The sequence below is a fragment of the Macaca thibetana genome, chromosome 1 (genome assembly GCF_024542745.1).
Source record: "Macaca thibetana thibetana isolate TM-01 chromosome 1, ASM2454274v1, whole genome shotgun sequence".
Taxonomy (NCBI): Eukaryota; Metazoa; Chordata; class Mammalia; order Primates; family Cercopithecidae; genus Macaca; species Macaca thibetana.
Window position 1 is genome coordinate 164,531,271 of NC_065578.1, and position 23,172 is coordinate 164,554,442.

Sequence of the window (23,172 nt, forward strand, 5' to 3'; positions counted from 1 at the left end):
CCTCTCTTAATATCATGTTTACAAAGCCCAAATATGTCAAAATTATGTTATTTATTTTTTGAATGCCCAGGCTAAATCAGAAACATAACAGACTAAAGGATCACTATCAGGATTAATTTCAAACCTGCAAAAGACTTTTGAAAAACTTTTGAAACATTTTTTTCCCAAATGCATTCATTTATTTAGATAATGACGATTAATTGAGCACCTATTTTGTGCTAGACATTATGCTACATGCTAGAGATATAATATGACCAACATATAAAAATTCCCTGCCCTCAATGAGCTCAATTTAGTGTGAGATATGAACAAAAACAATCAATACAGCGTGATGACAGGTGAGACAGAATGTGCTAAAGGAGCACATAACAGGATCATCTTATTTATATTTCCAGGGTTGGTGGTTGGCTGGTAGAGGAGTTGATACAGAGGGTTTCTTGGATGTATTTAAGGTACGACCTAAAGGATTGCATATAGCTAGCTTGGTCCCAGAGGAATAAGAAGCTGGGATTTATCTTACAGGCTTTAGATATCCATTAGAGGGATGTCTTTAATGGGAGGCCTAATGGAGAAACATTTGAATTTTAGATCAACCTTTCAGGAAATGGAAAATGGATTATTAGAGAGCAAAGGTGAGGGCAGGAAAATCAGGAGACTAAAACCAAAGCAAAACAGACAGAGATGATGTTCTACATAAGAAGAATTGTACCCCAAAAGAAAGGATGGGGAAAAGGACCTATAAAACGCTTAAGCAGCACCAAGACTTCGTAAATCCTTGCAAGTGAGAATAAAGGAGAAAGAGTAATATGGAAAATATCTCAACTGATAGTTTAACATGCTAGTGAGTTGTAGTTTCACTGAACTTAAGAAATAATAAACAATGAGTAGAGAGAGGTGAATTGGAATTTGCTTGAGATTCCATGTGAAAATGTTTAATAGCATTTGAACACAGAGGTTCGTAGCTCATGCTATACATCTGGGTTGATGCTATAGATCAGCATACAGATACATTTTACAGCTACAGAGGTGAAGGAGATCACCAAACTATGTAAAAGAGAAGAGTCCTATTGGGTGAACCCCACTCCCGATATTCAACGTGGGTTCTTTTCTATTTCCCTAAGTGCCGGCTGGTCTGAGAAACAAAGGGAAAGAGTACCAGAGAGAAATTTTAAAACTGGGTGTCCGGGGGAGACATCATATGTTGGCAGGTTCCGTGATGCCCCCCTTAGCCATAAAACCAGCAAGTTTTTATTAGCGATTTTCAAAAGGTGAGGGAGTGTACGAATAGGGTGTGGGTCACAGAGATCACATGCTTCACAAGGTAATAAAATATCACAAAGCAAATGGAGGCAGGGCGAGATCACAGGACCACAGGAAGGGGCAAAATTAAAATTGCTAATGAAGTTTCGGGGACCCATTGTCATTGATAACATCTTATCAGGAGACAGGGTTTTAGAGCAGACAACCCGTCTGATCAAAATTTATTAGGTGGGAATTTCCTTGTCCTAATAAGCTTGGGAGCCCTACGGAGACTGGGGCTTATTTCATCCCTTTGTTTACCACAGTAAAAGACAGCCACCCCCAAAGCAGCCATTTTAGAGGCCTACCCCCAGGGGCGCATTCTCTTTCTCAGGGATGCTCCTTGATGAGAAAAAGAATTCAGCGATATTTCTCCTATTTGCTTTTGAAAGAAGAGAAATATGGCTCTGTTCTGCCTGGCTTACTGGCAGTCAGAATTTAAGGTTATCTCTCTTGTTCCCCAAACATTGCTGTTATCCTGTTCTTTTTTCAAGGTGCCCAGATTTCATATTGTTCAAACACACACGCTCTATAAACAATTAGTGCAGTTAACGCAATGATCACAGGGTCCTGAGGCGACATACATCCTCCTCAGCTTACAAAGATGATGGGATTAAGAGATTGAAGTAGACAGGCATAGGAAATCACAAGGGTATTGATTGGGGAAGTGGTTAGTGTCCATGAAATCTACACAATTTGTCAGAGATTGCAGTAACGACAGGCGTAAGAAAATATAAAAGTATTAGTTTGGGGAACTAATAAATGCCCATGAAATCATCACAATTTATGTTGTTCTGCCATGGCTTCAGCCAGTCCCTCTGTCCGGGGTCCCTTACTTCCTGCAACAGTGTCTAAGATAGAATCCTGAAGTTCAGTGAATATTAAGGAGAGAGCCAGCATAGGTAATCAAATTTTCCAAGTAGGAGAAAAACTGTAGCAAACAGGAATAAAGTGTAGAGGGTAATTCAAGAAGGAAGTGGTTGAAGTGAAATAATATGGGGATTAACATGCGGGGTAAACATGGGAGAGTAACATGGGTCAACTGGATTTATCATCTGGGTTTGTGGAAATGTTGAAAAGAGCAGCTTTCTTGGCATCATGTGAACTAGATTCAGTCTACAGTGAAGTGCAATGTTTTCATCCCTCATCTTAGTAAATGCCTACTTAAAAAATTCTAAAGTTCTTTTCCAAATGACAACAAACTCAGATTATTAAAGGGAATCAGAGATCAGATGGAAGAGTGAATTAGCTGATACTTAAGGTGACTTCCTGCCTTTATATTCTATCTTCTGAGAACAAACTGACGTGAAAACGTTTTCTTCCTTCAGAGTTGCCGTCAGAGGAGCATCACTCAGTATTTTTCAATGACATTCCCTGGCTTATTCCTTGAAGTAAAATGTATTTTTATATCATTGATGGGTGATACATAATTATTAACATATTTACTTTCTTATTTTCTCATTGTATTTCTCTTTTTCTTAATAATTCATACTTAAATATTGTTTTTAATTGATATTGTTTGTATTTTTGTCCCTTTTCTTATCTAGTTAACTTTTATCTTTCTGTTTCATGTAAACTATTATTATGTTTATTTTCCCATTAACAGTGTTCCCACTCTTCTTATTTGTTCTTATTTCCCTCTAAATTAAGGTCTTAGAATTGTGTTGGTTTGCAAAAGTGGTAATAAGAAAAAAATATTAGTATAGTAATAATTAATACCTCTCATGTTTGAAATGAAAGGAAGTGTCCTTTGTTGTTTGTGAAGAACACAGCATAACGCCAAATTTAAAATATCCAAGTTGCTTTTGAGTGTGTGAACATACTTTATACAACACATATATCTTCTTTATCTGAGAAATACATGAGCTCTTAAGTATCTAAAATTATGTTGATATGCCCCTTCTCATGCAAGCACCTAATTCCTTGGAACTTGAAACAAGTTAATTTAGTTCACTTAGGTTCAAGAAACATATATTTTTGTGCTGGCATGCTGTTAGAGACTAGGTTCAAACATGATCAAAGCATGATCCTTGCCCTGGAAAAGCTTATAATCCATAAGAGACATATATCTAGTTATCTGCAAAGACATTTCACTCATGGATACACCTGATTAAGACTAATAATCAAAATTGCTCCCATCAACATCAACATGAATCACATAATAAGAGGAAGAGGAGGAGAGAAAGAGAAGCAGCTGTAGCCAAGAGTTTTGTGTATAAGAAGTGATTCATAAGTAATTGTTGGATTCTTTTAAGCATGAGTAAGTGCAAAGGAGAAACCAAACAGATCTGATGATAACAGCTTTAGAAGAAGAGTCAAGGAGCAAGCATTGTAGACCTTGAAAAGGAGATTGAACTTTTTCCTCAGAATGATGGAAGCCATTGGATCAGTTAATACAGAGGAGAAATCAGAAAGTAAATTTGATGACAGAGAAAAGAGGAATCTTAATGTTACCTGCACCACTAATTCCACAGACCACTATATTCTATTGTTCTGATTTACTACCTTGTTGTCACCAACTATAGAGAGCGTTTCATAGAAGAAAATTATAATTCATCATCCGTTTACTACAGAAATGAGAAGAAAAATGCTGGGACACTATGTGAAGCTATTTCTTTTTGAACAAAAGAACTGTGAATACCTGAGTAAATATACTAGAACTGTTTCCAACCAGTACACTATGCATCAGACTACATACATGTTCCATGTCTCAGAGAGATTAATAAACTTCCAAGTGACCCAAAAGCAATGAGTTTTTTAAAAGAAATACATGATGTATAGTATTTTAATCTAACTTCTGAAAAGAAGGACAAGAGGTAAATTACCAAAATGGAGAAGACTGTCTCTAATGATTTACTTTTTTTAAATAATAATTTTAAAATGATATTTTATTATTATTAATTGTTAATATGTATTGAGTGTTTACTGGGTGCCAGTTACTATACTAAGTCTTTTGCTTATGTTTTTTTCTTAAGCACCACAAAAACCCTACGAAGCTTAGAAAAGTCAAGTGTCTTGGCCAAGTTCACAAGGCCAGTTTAGTATATGCGAGCCAGATTTGAACTTGAGCCTGTCTGACTTTACAGGCCATACTCTCACTCATCAGACATCCCTCTTTTCCCATCAACTTGTCTTGACAGCCTTTCCTCTTCGTATGAAATTTTAAGTATGAAAATCTTTTAGAGAAGGTATTTATTAAAAACTCATAAGCTAAGTAAAAACGCATCTTAATCATAATTTGACTGCAAGTAAATTACTAGTAGTGCTACAAATGCTAAAATAACCTTGACCCTAAAAATAGATATGCAGATTAAATCATAATATGCTGAGTGAATGCTCTATAATGGTACAAACAAATATTAGAGAAAACTCAGAGGTGTGTCGACTTAATTTATTACAGAATATTGTTTTGACAGGAAAGTCAACCAAATCACACTAATATCAAGCACAATTACTAAAATTTACAGACTTTTTGTTTAGTGTTAAGAAGTTTCTGGAGCTAGAGGACAGAATAACAGGCATATATATATATATATATTTTTTTTTTTTCTGAACTCATCATCGCTTCATATTCAAAATTTCCTCAAATCTTTTCATCTTTAATGCAGCAAAATTTAATATCCTTGGAAAACAGCATAGTATATAAAGATCTAACATTTTCCTTTCTTCTATGTTCATGCTTACTTCGCATAAAGGCCTCTTGAATTGAATATGTGTTTATTTGTACACCGATTTATCACTGGATATGATTCTAAATTCCTCCACTGAGTGATTTTTAGGCTACGCTGTATTATTTCATTTTTATATACTGTTTCAAATATGCACATGAACACACACACACACACACACACGCACACACACGCCCCACACCATTTTATCTTTTTAAAACAAAATTCCAAGACTTCAGCATCACTGTTTAGACTTAGTGTAAGACTAAACTCACTTGTCCTCATGGTCATAAAATCCCTATAAACAGATTTTTAGTTTTGGTAACACTTTTAGTCAACATGATCCATGACAGAAAAGTGTTTTTGTCCTTGAGAAAAACACATAGAATCAATTTAAAATAAAAATTTAAAGTTAAAAACTACTTCAAAATGTAAGCCAATGCCCTTAAGAATATAATGTAGACACTAGAGTGATCCAACTTGAAGCAACATATCAATTTTCACAAGCCATGTGCACTAGATTACATAAGTCTATGTTTTCAATCTTTTTAATATTAAAAATTTTAGCAGTCTTAAAGTAGGAACACACTAAATGTGACCTATATAAAATAGCTTAATTAAAACACCTACATAGCATCTAAAGGACATGCCCTCCAAAAAGTGATCTAATGACTGTGTGTGTGTGTGTGTGTGTGTGTGTGTGTGTGTGTTTGCTCCTGTATTTTTTTTTTTATTATACTTTAAGTTCTAGGGTACATGTGCACAACGTGCAGGTTTGTTACATATGTATACTTGTGCCATGTTGGTGTGCTGCACCCATCAACTCGTCAGCACCCATCAACTCATCATTTACATCAGTTATAACTCCCAATGCCATCCTTCCCCTCTCCCTGCTCCCCATAATAGGCCCCAGTGTGTGATGTTCCCCTTCCCATGTCCAAGTGATCTCATTGTTCAATTCCCACCTATGAGTGAGAACATGCAGGGTTTGGTTTTCTGTTCTTGCGAAAGTTTGCTGAGAATGGTGGTTTTCAGCTGCACCAATGTCCCTACAAAGGACATGAACTCATCCTTTTTTATGGCTGCATAGTATTCCATGGTGTATATGTACCACATTTTCTTAATCCAGTCTGTCACTATTCACAATAGCAAAGACTTGGAATCAACCCATCTAATGATTTTTATATCAATGTTAGCAGTACACTAACAAATACTTTGGTGGAGAATGCCTTTATATATTAAATAAGGTAGGGGGTAGGTGAAGGTACTTAACTACTTAGAGAAAACTATACAACCAAATATCTGCAATAATTTATTAATGTCTCTATCATATTTTAATTCTTCCTAAACTACGTAAGCAATGACTTCAATTGTCTGTTGCACTTCATATGTGCAAACATTATCAAACATTACTAAAATCATAGATAGAAGCTACTGTGCTGAATCTTCACTGATAGAAAAAAAGACCTGATGAGATTGGTTGTGGCCAGGTGCAGTGGTGCACACCTGGAATCCCAGCACTTTGGGAGGGAGAGGCAGGTGGATCACTTGAGCCAAGTGATCCAGGCTGGGCAACATGTAAAACCTCATCTCTACTAAAAACACAAAAATCAGCCAGGTGTGCTGATGTGTGCCTATAGTCCCAGCTACTTGGGAGGCTAAGCCCAGGAGTGGGGGTTGAGGCTGTAGTGAGATGTGAAGGTGCCACTGCACTCCAGCCTGGGTGACAGAGTGAGACCCTGACTCAAAAACAAAAAACAACAACAAAAAAGATTGGTCGTATAAGATATTCAACTATTTCATGACCTATCCATTTAGACTGGAGTATATGGTTAAATATTATTCTGCTTGTCCAGTGCAAAACAAATGAACTGATGTAGCTACCTAATTTGTTTTATGTATGTAGACAGCCTTGTACTGTACCCTAGTTCCTGTATTACTTAAAAGTGACAATATATTCTTAGTGGAGTCAAACAGATTTGGGAAGAGCAAATAACATTTTTGCATAAAGTACTTAATAACTAGTGCATAATAAATATTTATTTAATATTTGGAGATTATTTAATACAAATTACACTACAATATATGTAAACATTCTTTATGAACAATACTGGGAAGGTGTGGAAAATAGGTAAAGAAAAATATGTGAAATAGTAATGGAAATTAAGAGGGCACACGTGTAGGTGTGTGACAATAAAGAAAAGGCACCACTATTTATCAAAGTATGAACTGCATTGAGCTTTCTCTCAAATTCTATGAACACATCAAATCAATATGAAATGAAACACAGTAAAATATCTAGTGTTCTACATATTACAGTTACTACATTCTATAGTTTAACTTTTATTTTCTAGGGATGAAATTTTTTACATTTTTTTAAACTTAAAAGCCTTGCGTTTTCGTTAGTCAAAGGAGTATTTAGTAATATTTCAGTAGGTGGCACCATAGCACTAAAAATCTGTAAATTATCTAAGAGCTCTTTTTCCCATTATAATCCTGTTGTGAATCACCAATGGAATTGACTAGATACATTAAACAGATGAAAATGTAGATAACAGAACATTTGATCTTCAAAGCTGTGTTATTCTAACACATGTATTGTTACTGAATTTACCTTTCCCAATATGTTTCTTTTACAACTCAAAATGTTTAAATGATGACAAATCAAAGTTACCTTGAAGTCACACCCCTAAGTCCCCGATCAGAGATTTCAGCAAAAACTAGGAATCAATTTGAGTGAAAACGGCATTTCAAAAGACATACTTGGGCTTTAAATACCACCCGTTCTCCCTCCCCCCTAAAAAAAAATGGGATGCTATTTCCAAGGGAATTTAAACCTGTCTAGTTCTGCAAATCTGGGAAAAGTACAAGGGCAGAAGGGTAAAATAGAATAGATGAAATAAATACTTATTCTCAGCATCTGCCCTAAAATGAATGATAGCATGTTTTGAAGGTTGAGAATGCATACTTGACCTCCATAAACATAAAGGCTGTACAAAAGTGGAAAAAAGCAAATCAAGACAAAAAATAAGGGTCAGCTGAAACAGATATGTATGGCTTTCCTTTCTTAGCAATGCATGATAATAATAAAGTATACAATAAAAATAAGAGAATTACACTTTTCTTTATGCTGGAAATCTTCTATGTGATCCACAGACAATAACTCTAACAAATCATACTAAATTATCAAGTATTTATGGAGTAAGCACTCTGGGCAGTGACAAACCAGGGGTTAGGATTTCAGAAAACCACAGGAAACAGTCTTTTCTACCCTCCATTAGCTTAATCAGTCAATACAATAATGATAGCAACAGTTTACTGAAATGTTATGTAGCAGACATTATGCACACCTCTTTTATTTATATATATATATATATATATATATTTTTTTTTTTCCTTTAAACATCCCAGCAAGTCAATGAGTTAGCATTATTTATCCTTTTTTATAGGGAATGAAACTGGGACCTAAAAGAGTTAAGTAAATGTAAGTAAATTGCTCACAGGCACACACGAGGAAAGTGTTAGATTTGATGTAGTGTCTATTTAATGATTTTCTTATTCTTTATGTGGACTTTATGTTAAAATATTGCATATATTAATATTATGTTTGGAATCTCATGAGTAAAGCACTTTCTGCTTATCATCAGAAAATAATTCCAAAGATTTCTACTCAGACAGAAGCAAAGGATTTTAGTGATTATTGACACACATTTCATTCGATAGGAAACTAAGACTCAGTGAGTTTAGTGCCTTTCTGATTTCATTCAATCCAGTTAAGGCACGTGAATTTATGAACTCCACCAATGTCCAGAGAATTTCAACATCCCTTTATTGAGGCCTTAAATACAAACGGACATCCAAGAAACACTAGACCAAAGCCTCTAATAAGAAATAAAGATGGAGCTCAAATAAACAAAAGAAGGACTTGGGAGAATGAGGCAATGCAAGGAGCAAAAGAAAGGATAACCAACTACAATTCATATTTTCAGAAATGATAAAACATTGCATCCCTGAACAAAGAGCAAGAGGTTATAAAAAGCAACATTTCAAGATCAAGAGAAGAAGTCAACAGATACTGGCAAAAATCTTTTTTTTTTTTTTTAAAGAAACAGCACAACAATAAAAGATAACATTTAAAAATCACAAAATATCAAGAGAGGGGTGGGAGCAAAAGACTGTTCTTATTTACTCTAGGCCTTACAGTACTATTTAAACTTTCAAATTATAGACACACATTTTAAATAATAATGCAAATAATAAATAAAAATATCATTATGTAAAGCAGAATTGAGGAAAAAGATGGCAAATTTTGGGGTCGTGAGAGGAATAAAATCAAATAATTAAAAAAATTTAAAGATAGCAATCATATCTAGTTGTCTTCCAATGAATTATGGTGTCCAATATTTAAAATAATATTTTTTGCTTGTGAATACATATGAGTTTGCAAACACACACCTCTAAAACTAGGAATGCATTTGTAGGTATTTTATACCTGACCTAAAACATCATGTTATATATTGCAGGCATGTTGATTAACAAAACAATTAATGACAAAAAATTAATAAAGGCTGCTAGATAACCATCTAAGAACAATCAGTTACACTGCTTTTTTTCTGTCTTAAAATATTTATCTACAAGTCAGGGGGAAAATGATTATCACTTCCTGTGTAATGATGGTCAAATTGAAGTCTTTGATTTAGATATGTGTGCCTTTAAATGTCCCATAGTCAAATCTGTTTCAGAAGTAATTCACGCTACATACCCTTTGGAGATATTTATAAAGTGTGTTAATATATTAAAAGCATAGAAAAACTTATGTCACTTCGTTTAGCTCAAGATCTCCTAAAAGTATTTGCCACAAACTCATTTTTTCCCATGGACATACTATAGGACACTTGTACGATGTAACTGCAATGTTTCTGAGAACATAGTTTACAAAATTGTGGCTTGTTATCAGTTATGTATATTTGTGTGTGTATAACCAGTATTATTATCCTGAGTAATCCTTTATTTGTATTGATCCTGACTGGGCATATTTAAATATGATTAAAAGGTGTATATTTCTGGGCTCCAACTCTGGAAAATCTGATTTAGTAGATTTGTGGGGTAGCGTGATCTGTGCACTGATACTTTCTTAAAGCTCTGATGGTGATTGTGATGGAAACAAGGGTTAAGAACAACTGAGAAAGATGCTTCCTTATCCATATTTTCTTTTTAAACATTTTCCAGAATAGGTTTATTCCCATATTAATTGTATTTTTGCTTCTTATGAAAATGTATGTTTTCATTTACCTAAATCCAGGGATATATACCTGATTTATACAATATACTTCAGATAGCAAAAACCATTTAATTATATTAATGTCTTAGTAAGTATACATTTTTGTAGCTCTTTGCTTCCTCTAGGATCGGTTGTGAACATCGTTAAAGTACAAAGAATCATCAAAAGATGTTTGCATAGGTGGTCAAATATTTTATTAGTGTATTTAGTGCTATCAACAGTGTTTACTATTTAATAAGCAGCTACTATGTGGATGACATTGTCTTAAATACTGTTACATATTATTTTATCTAATCATTGTAGAAATCCTACAAAGTAGATGGTATTCTCTTCTTTTCACAGACGAAAGTTCAAAATCATAAATATGTGTATGCAAGGCTAAAGAACTTGTAGCAAAATGATTCTAGATTTAAATGCAGATCTGTCTGACTCTAAAAACCCCCATGCTTGTTCAACTACATTGCGCTATAAGGAAAAAATATTTAATGCTAAATCCAGTATTTGTGCTAAAGAACTATTAGGGACTCAAAAATGAGTAAATATTATGTATAATCATCAAAATGGGATTCAGAGTACCACACATTAAAATTTATTGTTAAAAAGTGCAAATTGCTGGACAATGACTACAAAAGGGGTAGATTCTTATATTTCAGAAAAACAGGAGAGGAAAAGTGAATAGGCCTACAGCTGACAAAAATGGTAGAATGAACTTGTCTGTCCTTCAGTATTTTTACCCAAATCTGTAAGGAAAGAAGAACAGAACATGCTAAAAAAAAGTCATGATTTTATTATGTCTGTGCTTTGAAACAAAGCAAAACAAACAAAAGCTTTTGCCAATCAACCTACACCTTGTAAAAGAAGTGGGGTGAGGGAAAGAATAGGTGAATGAAGCTCCCCATAGAAAATAAACAGTGCTAAGACAGTGAGTGTCTGTGAATTTAATCTAGTTCTGTAGAAACGTGTTTACAGCACCAACCACAACCCTTTCTAAATGAGCCAGGAGAGAAATTAAAATTGTACTTTTTTGTGAACTAACTACAATATAATAAAAAATTCACAGAAAATAAATGTTAGATTATAGGGAGTGCACCTAATAGAAACTAATCTCCCATCTCACAAACAGAATCAAATGTCCGCTGAGGCTGCACAAAAGCCTTCCACTCCTAAAAGCCGAGAATAATAAAAGCAAAGGCTGATAAATGCACTGCTTATTTTTTCTTATTTCCCTTTAATGAAAACTCTGAACAGAAACACTTGGTTTACTTTCAAAATCATTAAAGGAACCCAGGCATAATGGGAAAAGCTACACTTTCAAACAGAAGAGGTTTTCAATGTGTTGTTCTCATAAGACTGCTGTTTGCACAGCTAAAAGCTAACAGCAGTGTCTTTACTGCTCTTGTGGTTTCTTCTCTTCGGTGTACTTCTGTTTTTCTTATTCTGAGTCTTTATAGGAAAGGAAGAGGCGCAGCTCATGCGGTTAAGCACACAGGCGCTACCAAATGGTGCAATACGTTGCCATAGCACCAGCATAATCAGCCCTATCTCGGGGTTAAAACCACAACTTCTCTAGTTGACGTTGAGCTGCCTGACTATACATTTAACTGCTACAAAATGCTGAATTTCCAGATTGATTTGTGTTTGCTTCAATAGAAATGTATTTCAAAAGTAAGGTTAGTTTTATTATGCGTTTTATTTCAGAAGCACTTCATTTTGAAAAGCACTCACGAATGCTATTTTGATGACAAAAATAAGTTAAACCCAATCTTATATTTAAAAACATAAAAAGTCACCGTTGATTTGGCCAGCAATTAAACTTTATTAATTCATTACATTATGAAACTTGGAGAAAATAGATCACAAAGAAAAAAGTAAGACAAAATGTTTATTTGTAAACAGAACTCACATTCCTTTACCACTAGATAATGAAATGATAAAATATAGTCTAGGCAAGGATATTTCCTATTTGTTCAGAGACATTATCATCACATATGAAATACAACCCTACCAGTGGGAAACATGGCATTGCACGCTTTGCAAGCAAATGCACTGCGCTAAGTTGAACAGCTTCCTAGATACACACTTGATAGTCTCATGAAAGACAATGCCTGAAAAAAAAGACATGTGTAGAAACATTTTGCTGCCTTGTCACATTCCCTGATACCCTGCAGCCCTAGTTGGTAACCATTTTCCATGCTGTGTATTCCTACCAGTTGTCTTATGTTCTGACTAAATAATTATTTCATAAGATAGAAAATATTAAAATAATATATTAACATTCATAAATAATAAATCCTGAAAAGGATAATGAGATCCTTTTCATTTAACTTCTTTGGGAAAATTCATATTGGGCCAGCTCTTCATCCCTTTATACATCAGAAAGTGGTTTCTCGATCTTTAGTAAACAAGGAACATTTACCGAATACCTACTATTTGATACGTTATCATATATAATCCTCCTAATATTTCTATGTGATAAGCATTATTATTCTTGTTTTATAAAGGACAAAAGGAAGACACAGCTGGTTTAAATATATTGCTTTGAATATAGAGTAACAGTGCAAAAACTCAATCCCAGGTCTACTAGAATCCAAAGCTCCTGCATTTCCTCCTAACTCCATAATGCTGCCTCCTGGGAATAGAGGATTCAGAGCATCCATTTCACATCATTCTCCTGAATTTCGGTACATAGTCCTTGAATTCCTAGTATCTGTGGTCTGTGGCTTCCTCTTACTTTCCATTGCCTTTACCCTGGTCCAGGTACTTATCATGTCCTATTTCAATAATGTTTATACTCAGTTTCTAAACTGACGACTTCCTCCATCCCTTCCCCATGCATGCTAGATACTGCCACATTGATCTACTTGTAAAATGCACTGATGTGTGTCCCTTTCCTGTTAAAATATTTTAGTAGATTCCAAACTCTTTACTATTCACTTTACATCAATTCCTCTGAACTTTATATAACTTTACATCATTCCTCTTCAGTTCAAAGGAGACTGTTGTATTTTTTTTTTTTTTTTTTTTTTCTTCTATGAGAGAGTTTGCTCTGTGGCCCAGGCTGGAGTGCCGTGGCACTATCTCAGTTCACTGCAACCTCCACCTCCCGGGTTCAAGCGGTTCTCCTGCCTCAGCCTCCTGAGTAGATGATGGGATTACAAGCATGCAGCACCACACCTGGCTAATATTTGTATTTTTAGTAGAGACGGGACTTCACCATGTTGTCCAGAATGGTCTCGAACTCCTGACCTCAAGTAATCCGCCCGCCTCGGCCTCCCAATGTTGTGGCTATTAAACAAGACAGTTTGTGAAGCTTTTAGTAATATTTTTAAAATAATATAAATGAACCCCGGCTTCCCTGGCTAGTTTTCAGAGGCTGCCGAGTCGCCGTTGCGCCTGCTCCTGGCCTAGTAGAACGCCCAGCTGCGCGCTCCGCTCTTGCGCAGCCATGCCAGGGGGACCTCAGCAAGCGATTCAGTCCCTTGAGCCTGCAGGAAGGGGACGGGCAGCCGCAGCACTCGCTGCCTGTCACCTACGCCAGGGCAGCGGTGGACGAGCTGGGCAAAGTGCTGACGCCCACCTAGGTTAACAGACCCTCCAGCATTTCATGGGATGATCTTGATTAAAGGAAACTCTACACCTTCGTCCTAACAGAAACCGATGCTCCCGGCAGGAAAGAGCCGCAGTACACAGAATGGCGTCATTTCCTGGTGGTCAACATGAAGGGCAATGACATCAGCAGTGGCACAGTCCTCTCCATTACGTGGGCTCGGGGCCTCCGGAGGGCACAGGCCTCCACCGCTATGCCTGCCTGGTTTACAAGCGGGACAGGCTGCTGAAATGTGACCAGCCCATCCTCAGCAATGGATCTGGAGACCATGGTGGCAAATTCAAAACGGCATCCTTCGGTCAAAAGTACGAGCTCTGCCGGGCGTGGTGGCTCACTCCTGTAATCCCAGCACTTTGGGAGGCTTAGGCCGGTGGATCACGAGGTTAGTAAATCAAGATCATGCTGGCCAACGTGGTGAAACCCCGTCTCTACTAAAAATACAAAAAAAAAAAAAAAAAAAAAAAGCTGGGTGTGGTGGCGCCAGCCTGTAGTCCCAGCTACTCGGGAGACTGAGGTAGGAGAATGGCTTGAACCCGGGTGGCAGAGGTTGCAGTGAGGCGAGATCGGGCCACTGCACTCTAGCCTGGCGACAAAGCAAGACTCAGTCTCAAAAACAACAACAACAACAACAACGAGCTCAGGGCCCCAGTGGCCAACAAGCATTACCAGGCTGAGTGGGATGACTTTGTGCCCAAACTGCACTGCACGAGCAGCTGTCTGGGAAGTAGGGGGCAGCTCAGGGACCTGAACTGTCCCAGAGGCCCCAAGCCGTGTTCTCCAGTTCAGTGTTGCATGTATAATAGATTTCTCCTCTTCCGGCTCTCCTTTGCACAGGCAAGACATGAGCAGTCAGATGGTTTAGGGTAACTTTTTCTGCTACCTGGCCTTTATAATTCTAGTCACTCACTCACTCTGGTGTATGTTTTGATCAAAGTGGAACTCTATTTTGAGGAATATTTTGGTACTGTGATGGGGTCATCAAATTAATATGAAAATAGCAATGCAGAGTTTAAAGAAGAAAAAGCTGGGGGAAAAAAGACCAAGCCTACAGTAATAGAGCAAATCATCAAAGAATCTTTAAGGGAGGTTACCCACGCGCCACCCCCCCCCCCCCCAAAAAAAAATAAAGGAAAAAGGATTGGTTGCCTCTCTGCCTTTGTGATCCTGAGACCAGAATTGTACTCAGCGTGTTTTTATGGTGCTGTCGCTGACCTAGAAAACCAGAGGCTGACTGGCATGGAGGCTAAACCCCAACACGGTGCATCTCAGATGCCTTAATAGGCGTCAGTATCTTGCTCTGGACCCTTTAAAAAGCAATCCTGGAAAAAGCATTAGGGAGAGTGGCTTTGCTGTTGTTGGGGCATGGCCATCTAGACTGGCAGCAGTGCTCATTGACAGCTTATTAGGAATCCTTACAACTATAGTTGTTAAATTGATAGCTCTTCATGGGGGTAAGAAAAGCTGATCTGGAGTTGTTGAATGTTGGGTTAATTCTGCTGTTTGCTTATAATTGAATAAAAATAGAAATGTTGAGTGAACAAGATCAAAAAGTTCTATAAATGGTAGTAATTACTGTTATTGTTACCACCATCTAGATTATCACCTTCAGGCATTTTGACTTTTTAATTTGATTTGTCCTTCTTAAAGGCACTGGTGAAATCAGCATCTCTTGTATCCTACACAGTAGTTAGTTTATAAAAGGACAATAAACATTTTTGGATTTACTCTTAGTATAGTTTGTGCCTATGGTTCCACAGTAAAAATACTTTGAGCAATATAATTTTGAAACTCACTGTAAGATATGTGTAATTCCTCATTTCATAAGATGGTATTGCATTTCCTCTTGGCATTTTCATGTGCTTTTGAATTTTCATATGTATCTACATTTATGTTCATGCAATAAAGAACAAAATGTAAAACTGTACCTGGAAATATACATCCCTATGTGGAAATAAAGAGCTGGACTTTATATTGTCCTCGGAATGACATAGTTTTGAATCCTAGCTCAGCCAACTAAGGTCTTATACAGGTTAAGTGATATTTGTGAGGTTTAGTCTCCTTGTTTTTAGAGCCATAATCATAAAATCTAGTTTATATATGAGTTGATATGAGGATTAGATAAAGTAATAAATGCAGGAGGCTTTTGCTTGTGCATAGCTGAGAAAAATTTGAATCCACACAGTATTGTTTAAATTTAATCATTTTGGTCATACTGTAGCCACATTACAATGTGAAAGTGCAATCGTTTCCTACTTTCTATGGAAGCAGGGAGGAAGAATGCCTACCCTATTCTTAGGATAATAATGGAAGACTCCCCCAAAATAAGTAATGTTTAAGTTAAGAAGGATATGTTTGAGTGAGGTAGGAAAGGAAAATGATGAGTCTTTTAGAAAAAAAATAGCAATGTGGCCCAACGTTGAGATTCTAGTACATTTCAGAAAGTAAAAGTTGTTCTTCCTGGCTGAAAAGCAAGATGTAAGGTAGAAGGGTGCTAGAAATCTTTCTGGAAAATAAATGTGACGCTGATAATGAAGGCCCTCTCTTATAAACTGAGAATTTTTAACATTATCCTCAGGTGACAGGAATTATTATAGAGCTGTCAGTAGGTGATTAATCCCATTTGTGGAATGCAGAGCGGAACTTAGGAATGCAAGGTTGGAGATGAGGCCATGTATCAGCAGGTTGTAAAATGCTTTTAGAATTTAAAATGGACAGCAGGACCACAGGTAATGTTGGATAAATGTTCATTACAGTTAACACCAGTCTATCCTTCTGCTTTTTTCACTCAGTGACCACCAATGGTAGTAATTTTCAAAAGAGATTCAGAAATCCAGGTATAGATAAAACTAAGAGGTTATGCAGGCTGAGCCACCCATTCTTTTAATTGGGACACAAAATCTTATTTTATTGTTAATTATGAATAGGGTAAGAATCTAAATATGCCTACCCTCTTGACCTTGATTTCTGATTTTTACATAAATATTCTATGATCATGCAACTTGTACTGAGCAAAGAAGAAAAGAAATCTGAGTTATGTTCCCAGATTACAGTATTTAGTGTGCCCATTAACTTGAATACACCTATCTCATTCAATGCTGTATTTTATCATATTCTTTTTGCACTTCCCTTTGTTCCTTGGAGGAATTTAAAGAAATGTTATCAAAAGCAAGGCTTATGAGTGATCAACTCTCAAAAAGATACCAACTCAAAATAAAGATACCAACTCTCAAGATGTGATTTTCCAATGACCTGTCACCTCTGATTCTATCTTTGTGCAAGGCAATGGGAATGACTACTCTCCCTCCCCCCGCGTTCTGAATGCCAGGCCTCACTTCACTGAACAGCTCAGAACAAATCCAGAGCCATGCAAAGTCTCAGGAACCCGGTTTCTTGGCATTCATCCAGAAAAGTACTTCAGAAACCCCTCACTGACTGATACAGATCTACCATCTGTTTCTTAAGTTTAACAATTGTACAGAGAAAGTTCTTCACAGTTGGATGAAAAAAAGGCATGGTCTCTTTCAAGTTTGTATTCAATTTACTATTCCTCCTGTTGATTGGCTGATTCCCAAATGTCAAAAGAACACCTAATGCTTATGTTGAATCTATACTAAACTAGTCACCATTTTAAAACTCAGAAGCACGGTTCCTAAAGACCTTGTAATGTCCAGTACTGCCTTGGGCATTCATACAGCGCATTAATACTCCATGTACTGAATTAAATAAAACTGGCTTGACTTAGTTATTAAAACAACAGCAACATTTACAAGCCCTTTAGCAACATTTGAAGAGTGGGTCTAAGTAAAATTATTCATTATTTGTCTGGTTTTCATTTCAAACATTTATTTTACTGATTTTTAATCTTAATGTAAACATTTTAATTCCAGATAGCATCCAGAGCTTCGATCTTGAGGTACAGTCTAAGGTAGGGATGATATTTCGGTCTTTGACACAGTTCTACAATAATGCTTCCAATATTCTCTAGTTATCTTTTTAAATGAAATTAGTAGGTACAATAGAAATTACTTACCCATTCCGAGAATATAGCTCCTGACCTGATAAAGCTAGACGGAAAAAGATGGTTGCCTTTCCTTTATAATGAGAAACTCTTCCAGGGAAAATTGACTCTGTGTTTTCAAATGATCAGTTTATCAGCATACTTTTATAATTCATACCCAATTTATAGAGATATAAAAATAGTTTTATGTCTCACATTTGATGAAATTCAGTTCTTGACACAGTATGTCATTTCATGGCATAAAATAAAGAACACATTTGGGTTGATCATTCTATGGGAAATCTTAGGGAAGGTTTATAGATTTATCACTTTTTGCATTATTTTGTCTCTTTATGATAATTTAATCCAATAAAACCTAGTCAGGTGGAAGATCAAACTAAAATTGGATGGATTCTTATTATTAATGAGATATTATCATTGGCATATGCTTTTTAAAAGAATAAAAGCTAAATATTAGTAATGAAGTAAAGATAAAGCACATTTAATGAGAAAGTTTTGGGGATTTTTTTCTATAATAGATACATTTTATTGTCTATTACCTACCTCAGCAAAAACTATATTTTCTTTTAAATTTAGATGTTTGCTTCTCATCAATATTAATTCTAAGCTGAAAGAATATAATTACTATTCTAGTAAAATGTTTAGAACTGAGAAATATACAGTCATTTTTTTCTTTCAAATTCTTAAAATCAGGCCTTTGGATCAAATAAACATTTTAGTTAGGTGAAATTCACATGCTATTTTACTGTCAATAACATCTCAGAGGATCAGAAAACTAACAGAGGCAATGAGCAGTTTCCAAAAGAAAAAAGGCAGAAAACCATCACAAATCCTAGGGGACTAAAGATACATAAGAAATAAATGCAACATGAGGTCCTAGATTGGATGCCATGGCAGGAAAACAACAATATTGGAGAAATGGGCAAAATTCAAGTAAAGGTTATAATTTTGGTTAATAGCATTGTACCAATGGTTACTTCTTAGTTTTAACAAATGTACTCTTGGCAAATGTTAACATTAGAGGAAACCAAATGAAGAGTAAATGGGGACTTTCCTAACTGTCTTTGAAACTTTTCTGTAAATCTAAAATTATTCCCAAATTGAAAGCTTATTTTTAAAAGGTTTGTTTGTAACTAGTTCAGCAAAAGATGAAGCAGAGCATAGCATAGATTCATTTTGTTTCACTTTAAAATTGAGTGTTTTTGTGATTAGGACATTTTCATAGCACATCTTATAAATGTTTGCAATCATAGCCCCAGTTATTATGTTATAATTATATGTTATTATATATGTTATATATATATAAAATATGTATGCCATATATATAACATACTATTGTATATTATGTTATTATTATAGAGTCATAATGCAGATGATGAAGGCTACCATTACTAAAAAGACAGTGTTATCCATCCTGACATTGTAAAATTGTAAATTTTCACAATTGTAAAATTTCACATTTAAAAAATATAATAAAGCTTACCTACCTATCTGCTTAATACTTGAAACTGCTTTATAGAATTGTCATTCACTAGCTGTGAATTTATTGTTAAATGCCTTCATTGGACATGATCTCATGAGTCTTTGTGACTGGACAGCATCCCTCATCTAACTCAAGTGATGAGCATGAGATGCCGCTCCAAGTGTTGTAAAAAGGAGACACGACCTCTAAGCCAAAGAGGCTGTGTCATTCTACTGCGTATGAGGAACAAATGCAACTACAACAAAGGTCTTCATTTTAAGAAGATAAATCTGGATTTAGTCAAAATACATAAAATAATTTGTTTGGAAAACTTTTTGATTGCTGCTTTATGGTGTACAAAATGAACAACAAATGTCTACTAATAAAAGTTTGATTTTATGGTTTTTAGCCTCTAGATACATACATAATTCATCCACATGGGAAAAATCATTACATTAAAACAATTTTGGGAGAGAAGTACATTATTAATACTTTAAAATTTCAATTTCTTAAATTTGGTTTGACTTTCTACAACATACAAGGAAAGTTAAGAAAAAAAAATCAGAAACCAAAAGGCTTATTCTACCGCATTTCTTGGGAAATTGTCTCACTTTGAGAGTATATGATTCTTTAGTCATTAATTACACCTTCTCTATTTTTCTAGAAGATTGTTTTCCATAGTATCACTGGAGGAGCAGTTAAAATGTACTCTTCCATTTTTCTGAATAATAAACTGAGGGTGGAATTATACCTCTGTAATGGAAATAACCAAAACAATATCTTTGAATGTATTGAAAATAAACACTTTCCTCTTCATTTACTCAATAAATATTTTTAAATGACCATTATTTGACTGGGCATGTACACAGCACTTATTATGTATCAAGCATTATACTAGGTTATATATACATATATATATGTGTATATACCATACACATTAGCTTCCTCAATCATTGTAATAATATGAAGTATATATAATTATTACCTCTATTTTAGAGACAAAGAAAGCACAATAAGGCACAATAAATAACTTGTTTGAAATCATTTGGCTTGTGAGTAGCTGAGAAAAATTTGAATCCACACAGTATTTTTTAAATTTAATTATTTTGATCATACTGTAGCCACATTACAATGTGAAAGTACAATCGTTTCCTACTTTCTATGGAAGGAGGAAGAATGCTTACCCTATTCTTAGGGTAATAATGGAAGACTCCCCAAAATAAGTAATGTCTAAGTTAAGAAGGATATGTTTGAGTGAGGTAGGAAAGGAAGATGATGAGTGTTTTAGAAAAAAAACAGCAATATGGCCCAACGTTGAGATTCTAGTACATTTCAGAAAGTAAAAGTTGTTCTTCCTGGCTGAAAAGCAAGATGTAAGGTAGAAGGGTGCTAGAAATCTTTCTGGAAAATAAATGTGATGCTGATAATGAAGGCCCTCTCTTATAAACTGAGAAGTTTTAACATTATCCTCAGGTGACAGGAATTATTATAGAGCCTTCAATAGGTCGTTAATCCCATTTGTGGAATGCACAGTGGAACTTAGGAATGCAAGGCTGGAGATAAGGCTGTGTATTAGCAGACTGCAAAATGCTTTTAGAATACAGTTAAAATGGGGCCATGCACAGTGACTCATGCTTGTAATTCCAGCACTTTGGTAGGACAAGATGGGTAGATCACCTGAGATCAGGAATTCCAGACTAGCCTGGCCAACATGGTGAAACCCCATCTCCACCAAAAATAAAAAATAAAAATTAGCGTGCGCCTGTAAACCCAGCTACTTGGGAGACAGACACGAGCATCGCTTGAACCCTGGAGGTGGAGGTTGCAGTGAGCCCAGATGGCGCCACTGCACTCCAGTCTGGGTGACAGAGCAAGACTCCATCTCAAACCAAACCAAACCAAACCAAACCAAAAACAACAGTTAAAATGGTTTCAGCTACAACTAATAGAAAAAAAGGAACTCAGAGTAAACACTAAGGAATTTATTGTCTTACAAAACAGAATTAGCTCAATGGTTTGATGATGGTATTGGGACCCAGATTCCTTCCATATGTTTGCTCTGACATCCACAGGGTGTGGGCCAAACTACCCTACTGGTCTCAAAAATACTAGGTGCCACATTCTCATCAAATATGAACCAGAGACGGGAGAGGGGTCTTGTTTCCTTTTGTCTCTTTTTAAGATTGAGGAAAAAGCTTCCCTAAAACTCCTTCACATTTCACTGGTCTTACTTGCAGCACTATCAAAGGGAATGCAGTTACCATACTTCACTTTGACCAGTCTGGATGTAACTTTAGGTTACGGGAAAACAGCAAAACCCAGTGAAATTTTAAGTCATATGGAAAGGCATGGATAACTAAATAATTAAATACAAAATAATTTTAATGAAGGTTTCATTAGCAAGAAAAATGCAGAGATATGAGATGATAACAATCTCAGAGACTACTGCAGAAATGTGAGTGGCCTAAATCAAAGTTGTGGCAATGGAAGCAGAGGTGAATATTTTAAGACATGAAGAATATAGACTTCCTAGCATGTTCTTTGTAAGTCAATGCTGAGTTAAGGGAAAAGGAGAATATGTTCTAGGTTATATTGGCTCAGGCAAGTGTATGGAAGCTGATATAATTCACCAATATAGGAAATATAACAGCAAGGCAAGTTAATGAAAGAAGTTTTTGAGTTCAATAATGTTGAATTTGGGATACCAGTGGGATACTAGTTGGAAATGTCTAGTACATAGTTGGAGAAATGGGTCTTTAATACAAAAAAGACAGCAGAACTGGAGATATAGATGTAGAAGTCACAAATTTATAACAGACAAATTAAGCAATGGGAGTAGGTGATTTCACCCTAAATGATAGCATAGGGTAGAGGAGACAAAGTTCTAGAATGGAATACATACCAACACCAACATGTAACAAGGGAATAGAGAAAGAGGAGCCAGAGGGCTGAGATAAATAAGAGAACTAGAAGGTAGTTTCATGTTTCATGAAAATTGGGGGAGGACAGAATTTTGAAAAGAAGGAAGTTGTCAATAACGTCAAATGCCTCTGAGAGGTGAAGTATAATAAATGCTCTAGCTTGGTCCATTGGGTTTAATTTATTGGAAACAGGGCGGGGGTGCAAGGGAGGTGATACTAGTGTATGCATGGAAGTTGTTTTGGTGGTGTGCTGGGAGAACAAGCCAGAAAGCAGTAAATGTGAACCTGTGAGAGTGTAGACTGGGAGGCTAGAAAAAAATCTTTTAAAAAAATCTTTTAAGAAGTTTGTGAAGCAGCAAAGAGCAATCGAGAGTATGAATTAGATAGAGACTTGTAAAGGAAAGTGGGTATTTTTTTTGTTAACTGCACTGCCATTCAAACTTCTCTCAAAATTGTGTCTGGGTGATAATATATACAAATAGTTTTGGAGTCTATGGAAGAAATGCTCTAGACTTTGAAAATATAAGGTAAATATTTCTGGGGTATATAATATATTAAATCTCTTAGATGATTTAATTTTTAAAATTTTTTTGTGTAAGTTATTAATGTGTCCAAAGCTATTTTGTCTTCCTTTTTCTATGTATTTCTTCAATGGTGTCTTCTTTTATCACAAATCTTTAAACTCAGAACTAATCACATTTCATATTTAGGATGTTGAATATAGTTTTCATATCTAATAAGGTCGTATAACAGTCTTTAATAATTATAAATATTTCATTATGGAGATTTTTGACTTCCAGTGCCTTTCTTTTAAAATGCTAAGAAAAATAAGAAGCAGAAACATTTATATTCAGTATTTCAGGACAAGTCTGTAAAGTAGGCCCTAGTCAAGCTATACCAGGGGTATGTTTCACTC

The 23,172-nt window shown here is 35.6% G+C and overlaps 1 protein-coding gene and 1 pseudogene across 5 annotated transcripts in view; one reads left to right on the forward strand and one right to left on the reverse strand.

The window, feature by feature from the left end:
- PTPRC (protein tyrosine phosphatase receptor type C) overlaps positions 1-23,172 on the reverse strand; it is a 122,612-nt gene that overhangs the window by 67,358 nt on the left and 32,082 nt on the right. The window lies entirely within an intron of this gene.
- Positions 332-14,197, forward strand: LOC126951447 (phosphatidylethanolamine-binding protein 1-like; annotated as a pseudogene).